The sequence below is a fragment of the Pagrus pagrus genome, assembly GCF_965226575.1.
Source record: "Pagrus pagrus genome assembly, chromosome: 3".
NCBI classification, from domain to species: Eukaryota; Metazoa; Chordata; class Actinopteri; order Spariformes; family Sparidae; genus Pagrus; species Pagrus pagrus.
In genome coordinates this window covers 30,133,312-30,141,776 of record NC_140187.1, presented here as the reverse complement: position 1 = coordinate 30,141,776, position 8,465 = coordinate 30,133,312, and positions in this window count along the sequence as shown.

Sequence of the window (8,465 nt, the reverse complement as noted above, 5' to 3'; positions counted from 1 at the left end):
AAAATGTACAATACTATAAAATAAGACCTCATGAAATACATTGTGCAAAATACATCAATGAACCTATAAATTGTGAAATGATTTAAGAAATGGTTAATGGCACTCTACTTACGTAAGTAAACTGCTTAAGTGTGAATGTATAATAATGTAAATTGAATAGATTTGTATTATGAATTTTATAAGAATATAATGTAATTAAATTCATAATCAAAATTAAATTCAAGTATTATTTGAAAACATTTATTTCAAAATGCCTTTTTTAATTTTGTGATGGCATTTTTCCCAATGACACTTATATTTTATGTTACTTATTATTTCAAAATGTTTTATTGTATAATAATGTCCCGTTCTATCATGAAGGTGGAGTTGTCGCAGTCACCGACCCCTCAACTTTCAACCAATCACATGCATGCTGCCTCTCTAAGCAGACTCACAAACTGCTAAAAAAAAAAATAAAGAGGTAGAGCAACACCAATGTCAAAGTAGTTCTGAATATTGTTGCTGCTAACCTTTACTTTGTTGAAAGTGTATAAAGGCTGCTAATATGCTATACGACGCTACCTAGCTGAACAGCTAACTAACTAGACTTGTATTCGTGCCTGGATTGTTACTCTTCATCAAGAGTAATTGGGTTACTTTTGCAGCACTATTATTTTATATTAAACACTTGGTCACTCCTGAGACTAGGAACCCTACCTAGTCTTGGGGGTCCTCATGCCTCTCACGTCTCAAGCTGCAGCACAGTTGAAAGAATGAAGATGAGGTGGTTATATATTTTGAGCGCTGCTCATCCACAGATACAGTGGATCAAATTCGTCCCGTTGAAGTGGGCAGCCCATTCACGTCATCTACATCAGAGAGCTGTGGAGAAATAATAGCATCATTTTCTCTGGGTGTCCGTCTTTCTGTGGGACTATTCAGCCCCACAAGTGGCGGTCTCGATCAATAGCATCTGGGCTGGTGTGAAGCCTTTGTTGGGCCCACCGGCTCACATCTGAAAACCCTGTCACCTGCAAACGCTGTCATGACAACTCAGGCTTTGATGAGTTATTTTTGCTGAAACGTATTTTATTGAGGACAATCTATCTTTAATTTGAGCTAATGAATTCACTGTTGTTTGTTATTCCAGTGGCACAAAAAAACAGAGGCTTGTTTAAATGCTGTTCTGAGGGGTTCAAAGCTGAAATGCATCTCCTGCTACCTATACAATGCTTGTTCAACTCACTTTATGTATATTTTATTAACCTCCTCGTACAACCACAGGAATGAGGAAGTATTAGACCACCAGTAACTCAGTTTCACGTTACAGATTTCTTTTCCTCTCTGGTGTTCAAAATGAACAAAAGGTGTGGGATCTCATTGTCTCATTGTCCCCAACTGACCTGACCTTAACAGTGCATCAGAGGCTTTTCCAACCTTGATACTGGAACAAAAAATATCTTCTGAGCTTGGTTATGTAACTTGTATTCTCAGGTTGTTAGCGTATAGTCAGTTTAACAAACAGATATACACAGGAATTATTTTCAGAGTAGGAAGGGATGCATAAAACTCTAGGTTTTGTTAAGTGAAAAGGAGCACCAGGTAATCTTGTCATTTGTCGTGTCTCTGTTGTCGTCTTGTGTCTCTTTGTAGTTGTTTTGCATCCATTCATAGTTGTTTTCAGTGTTGCTAAATAACTCAATTTAACAACTCCGTCTACAGTAGCATTTTCTTTTGAGTTTCATGTCCCTTTGTAGTAACTGTATGTCTTGTATGTCTTTTTCTTTGTCTCTTTGTAGCTGTTTTGAATGTCTTTTTGGTCCTTTTTGCATCCCTTAGCCATTTCATGTGTCTTTGTGGTCATTTGCGTCTCTTTGTACTTGTTTTATGTCCCTTTTTAGTTGTTTTGCATCCCACTGTAATCACTTTGTGCGTCTTTAGTCATTTTGTGTCCTTTTGTAGTGATTTTTTTTGTGACTTTTTTTTTGCCTTGTTGCCCATTAAGTGCTTTTTCTTATTTTATTTCTGAGAATATAGATGGATTTATATTTAGAGGAAGATTTGTGCTCATAGCCAGAACACCACAGACACATGCGTACACAGAGAAACACACAGATATACAGTACAGACCAAAAGTTTGGACACACCTTCTCATTCAAAGAGTTTTCTTTATTTTCATGACTATGAAAATTGTAGATTCACACTGAAGGCATCAAAACTATGAATTAACACATGTGGAATTATATACTTAACAAAAAAGTGTGAAACAACTGAAAATATGTCTTATATTCTAGGTTCTTCAAAGTAGCCACCTTTTGCTTTGATTACTGCTTCGCACACTCTTGGCATTCTCTTGATGAGCTTCAAGAGGTAGTCACCTGAAATGGTCTTCCAACAGTCTTGAAGGAGTTCCCAGAGATGCTTAGCACTTGTTGGCCCTTTTGCCTTCACTCTGCGGTCCAGCTCACCCCAAACCATCTCGATTGGGTTCAGGTCCGGTGACTGTGGAGGCCAGGTCATCTGGCGCAGCACCCCATCACTCTCCTTCTTGGTCAAATAGCCCTTACACAGCCTGGAGGTGTGTTTGGGGTCATTGTCCTGTTGAAAAATAAATGATGGTCCAACTAAACGCAAACCGGATGGAATAGCATGCCGCTGCAAGATGCTGTGGTAGCCATGCTGGTTCAGTATGCCTTCAATTTTGAATAAATCCCCAACAGTGTCACCAGCAAAGCACCCCCACACCATCACACCTCCTCCTCCATGCTTCACGGTGGGAACCAGGCATGTAGAGTCCATCCGTTCACCTTTTCTGCGTCGCACAAAGACACGGTGGTTGGAACCAAAGATCTCAAATTTGGAATCAGACCAAAGCACAGATTTCCACTGGTCTAATGTCCATTCCTTGTGTTCTTTAGCCCAAACAAGTCTCTTCTGCTTGTTGCCTGTCCTTAGCAGTGGTTTCCTAGCAGCTATTCTACCATGAAGGCCTGATTCACACAGTCTCCTCTTAACAGTTGTTCTAGAGATGTGTCTGCTGCTAGAACTCTGTGTGGCATTGACCTGGTCTCTAATCTGAGCTGCTGTTAACCTGCGATTTCTGAGGCTGGTGACTCGGATGAACTTATCCTCCGCAGCAGAGGTGACTCTTGGTCTTCCTTTCCTGGGGCGGTCCTCATGTGAGCCAGTTTCTTTGTAGCGCTTGATGGTTTTTGCGACTGCACTCGGGGACACTTTCAAAGTTTTCCCAATTTTTCGGACTGACTGACCTTCATTTCTTAAAGTAATGATGGCCAATCGTTTTTCTTTACTTAGCTGCTTTTTTCTTGCCATAATACAAATTCTAACAGTCTATTCAGTAGGACTATCAGCTGTGTATCCACCTGACTTCTGCACAACACAACTGATGGTCCCAACCCCATTTATAAGGCAAGAAATCCCACTTATTAAACCTGACAGGGCACACCTGTGAAGTGAAAACCATTTCAGGTGACTACCTCTTGAAGCTCATCAAGAGAATGCAGAGTGTGTGCAAAGCAGTAATCAGAGCAAAAGGTGGCTACTTTGAAGAAACTAGAATATAAGGCGTATTTTCAGTTGTTTTACACTTTTTTGTTAAGTACGTATTTCCACATGTGTTAATTCATAGTTTTGATGCCTTCAGTGTGAATCTATAATGTCAATAGTCATGAAAAGAAAGGAAACTCATTTAATGAGAAGGTGTGTCCAAACTTTTGGTCTGTACTGTAGATAACCCATAAAATCTTCATGTTAACATTTTTGCCCAATGCTCAGTAGCCCAGCAGATAAAGGTGCCAGCAAGCCACTTTGTTAAGGGTTGCTAAAGCAGGCTCTTCTCTATTTTAAAATCCTGTCCGACCATACAGTAGTTGGAATGTGAAGTGTTGATTGAGGGCGATCAGTTTTATTTGCTATGGTGAGTGCTAGGCATGTGATGGCTTTGTCCTTCAGGATGAGGGTGTGTGTGTGATGCTGGTATGTTTGTTTTTGTTGCAGATGGTAAAGTAGCATGGGGAATGGCTCAGAAGAATGGGTTGATTATCTTGCAACAACACACCAGCTACTGTTGAAAAAACGAAATCTTTTTACTCAAGCACCTTCTAATAAGGAAGTGATATTTGACACAGGTGATGTTGTAAGAAAAGCAGGGACAAACCGGCAGACTTCATTCTGACCTCTTCCTCTGTCATATAACTTGTTTTTTCTTCCCTGCTTATGGCTGATATAACCTGCCTTTCGAAAACGAGGGGGTTTGTACTTTCTGTTTAAATTTAAACCAGTTCATTTGAAAAAAACGTAGTTTCCTGTCACTTTCTACAGAAAGCAGCTTAGTGAAGATACAGTTCAGGATAAGTGTCCTGGAAACCTGGAAGTTTGCAAAAGGAAACTCAAGCCTTCCTGAACACTACGGCGTGTAATCAGAAGTCAAAAGTCATCAGTGTCTCACTGTGACTTGCTGGTTTCACAACACACTCCTCATCATGACTGGCCAGCATGGACTATTGGTGAAACCCAGGCTTACATAATCAAATCTCACATGTTTTACAACTGTGGACATAAATGACTGTAAATGTGTTTGTTTTGTGCATGCTTGACATAAACTTACACAGAGTAAATAAGTTCAAGTCAGTCTGCAAGTGTCAAATATATCAGATTAAATGATGTATAACAAGGCCACTGATTAAAAAGATACTGTCTTATCTGAACACTGAGTTATGCAACCAGTTTTACCTGGAATTGTTTCTGTCTTCATCCGGAGTGGACCGGCCAGTGCATTGTTAGAACGGTCAGACACTTTGGTTTATACCAGCCGTTCCATTGACACCCAATTTCACATAAAGGGAAAGTGTGCAATAAGTCAGCTTTCTTTGAAGGATTCATACAAACTTTTGAATCATTTCACATCAGGTCAATGGGATGTGGCAGGCGGCGCTCAGCAAGAAAAGGGGATGTGCACCACCTAGTGGTGGAGTGAGGCAGGTGCACACCTCACTCCATGCTGTCCTGCATGCAAGACCCCGAGGCCAGAAACAAGTGGCAAGCTTTAGTCTGTTTTATGAGTGTATTGTTGTGTGCTGTCAGGGTTTTAATGTGTGTGGCATTTGTTGTTTTCATGTATTTCAGAGCTGCTTCCCTTCTGTGTTGAAGGCGGCTGGCAGTCGTTAAGAGTGTAGGCCGACGTGCCAGGTATTTTAAAGTTAGTTTATGTAGTTTTTAACATTTAATCAGAGTATGTGAATGTTTGTATAATAAAGTATTTTTCGTTCACTCTTGATATTTGTTTCCCCGCTGAGCATAAGGCGTCCATTAGCTGCTCTTGCCGTTGGACTGTTTTCACGTGTGCCTTTGGTTTTGCTTGGCTCTTTTTCTATGCCTAGTCCGCCCTGGCAAGTGTGCTGGTAGCGGGCAAAAAGTTGCGGGTATTGCCCTTGGTGCAGAATAATTTTCTTTTTCTGCTTTTCGATTGTTCAGGATGACTTGTTATAATTTTGATCCCCTGACTTTTCACTTCATGTGGTCCCATTTTTCAGGTTTGTTAACCAGAATCACTGAAAATGTGAACAAATTCAACAGATTTCAACTGATGAATCATCACCGAGGCTCCCTCCGCCTGTGTTACTGCCCACCACATTTCTTCTACTGTCAAAGTCCTGTCCTCTTCACTGTATCTGCTGTGATATTGAAAAGCTACAATATGATAAAACAATCTGATGGCTCATGTTTCCAGCAGACAAAATGAACTAAAAGCTACTGCAATGGAAACTATAGCTTGAATGACTGTGCTTTAGTTAAGTTCAGTTTAATAATAATAATAAACAACGGAGCTTACATTTATTTTTCACGTGAAAACATATAATGAAATCAAATACGATCCAGAAGTTAACACGAAAAAGTCTGAATTGAAAAAGTTCACGGTCTATGGAATCATCCTGAGAATTGTTGCTAGGCTACATCCATTTCCCACGTCAATATTAGGGGTTATTATTAGTCATTTGAAAAGTAAAGCAATTTCAAATGTGAAATGTGTCTGGCAAGTGACTGTGGGGTATATGGGGTAAATTTCTCCATGGGGAGAAAAGTCAGTGTGCAGTATTAGCTGCAAAATATGTTGACTGTTGTCATAAACTAAGAGAAACAAGCTCCACATTAAATGTTTCTAAATGATTAAGACTGCGTATGTGTAAAATGTCTTTCTTATCTTGTTATCATATATTTAGTTTTCTTATGTCAATGGAATCATTCAGTATTATTCCAACAGTGTAATGAATTAATGGCACTCTGTTGTGTATTTGTTGAAGTTATTAAATCAGTGTGATGTTGGTGTCATTGCTGGGATGTTTCGATGATAATGTGACTTAATCCACAGTGATACTGCTTCTATAGCCTAATAATATTTAATAAAACCAAATGTAAGCAGACTAAAGTTATAATTTTGTCTTTAGATTCAAGTCAGAGTCACTATTCAGTTTTAAAGCGTTTCAAAGTAAACCAGCTCTGCTTTGCAGCACAGCACAAGATTCATCACCTACAAACTGCTGTGCCACAAGAGCAGGTCTGATTTAGTTCTTTATACTGCATATTAAATGACTTTGTTCTTTTCAAATGAGCTGCAGTGCATTTTCGACATGTATTCATCATTATTGCATGTTATGTATAACATGTAGCTTTTTCAGGTGCTGCACAGGCTCGTTTGCGTCGATGTGTAGGCTAACAAATTGTTTTTGTTTTATTTAATTTCAATGGAGACAAATACTGTTTGTTAATCCTGTTTAGCTATGAAGGATCACTAATTTAATCATTTAAGGTCATCTTTATGCATAGAATATTAATCATTGTGTAATTCATTTATCCAGCTAACAATCTCTCTTCATCACCTGAGCTGCAGCTGTTCACTGTGGATAACAGTATGCTAATTCTGTTTAGCTACATAGTAATCACTCATTTAATAATTCAAGGTTATCTTTCTGCATATGATATTATTTTGTAATCCAGAGATTGTTCATCCAACTATACTTATATTCTATATTCTACACCCTGAGCTGCTGCCGATCACTGTGGACAGAGCGACTCAGGACCGGCTGGAGAGCCATGCTCACCTGTGTTTCTCCTCACTAATAGCCCTTTTCTACTGGTCAGAAATCCTACGTAAACCTGCTAAGATCGGGATTTTGTGCAATGGTAATGTGTAAATTACTGGACACAGAGCCCCGGTCATTCCTATGAAAGCTGCTCAGTGGTGTTTTACAGCCAAAAAAGCTTGACTTCCCGGCTGTGAAAACACCTGGATCGCGGCCCAAGATGGCTAACTTCCGGTTTACGGTGACCGAATGGCTCAGATTTTGACAGTGAAACGAGTCGTTTTTATCCACCTTTATACAGACGCTTCTTTCACAGCTGAGTCTGTTGTTGTTTTCTCTTCTGTAACAATTGTTTCCGGCGCATTCGTCACGTGACGTCAGTTTCAAGAGCTATGTTCATGTGAATCAGGTGAATCAGGTGCATTGTTTTTAAACTGTTCCTAAAACAACTTTGTCACCAGGGGTCCGTTTCACAAAGCAGGTTCAACAAACTCTGAGTCTAACCTTGAACTCTGAGTTGATCTACTCTGAGATAGAAAACTCTGAGTTTTCGGTTCCAGAACAGCTGATTTGAGTTAGTTTGATCAACTCGGAGTAGTTTCACCTGGAGTTAAGCGCGTGCGCCACAAGTATAAAAAGACCGCGTCAATGGAGCCCCGATTCGACGAGTCACCATGGCAACGGAGAAGAGGAGGGCTACGTTTTTTTTATTAATGCGCTCATACGGTGAGTTTGAGCACGTTTTTAGAAGGAAGTGTAAGCAGCTTAAGATGAAACATAAAAACATTGTTCAAACAGGTGAGACCTCAGCATAATCTCACGGGGTACCTCATTTTGATCATGTTTTACATTGTAAAGTAAATATTAAGTGGCTGTTTGACTGTACAGTTGTTTTATCCCCAACATAATGCTGTTTTCACACACATAATTGTCTTCTCATCTATATCATGTTCTGTTAAAGAATTAAGCCTATTTAAACTAACACAGACTTCTACTCAGCCAACAGAAAGAAAGCAGATGCCCGTAAAACGGGTGGTGGCCCAGCACCGCCACCTCTAACAGAGGCAGAGGAGCTGGGCCTGAGCCAGAGTTTAGGAAGGCCAGTGGCTGAGCTCATCCTCTGAGCTCAGCCCCCAAGACACAAGTGCTTTAATAAAATGTAATATGCCTAGAACTATCTATATATTTTAAGCCTATTCATAAAAATATTTATTTCCCTTTCATGACTTTTTTTTACTTTTGTAAAGTGCTCTGCATCTCCGACGTTGTATAAAAAACTCCCATTTGCAAAAAAGCGCAGCGCAACACACAATATCTGCTGGGATGTGAGAGCATGACTTCGGTTGGTAATGTTGGAAATGTAAGGACGGATTAGGTTGTGTATGT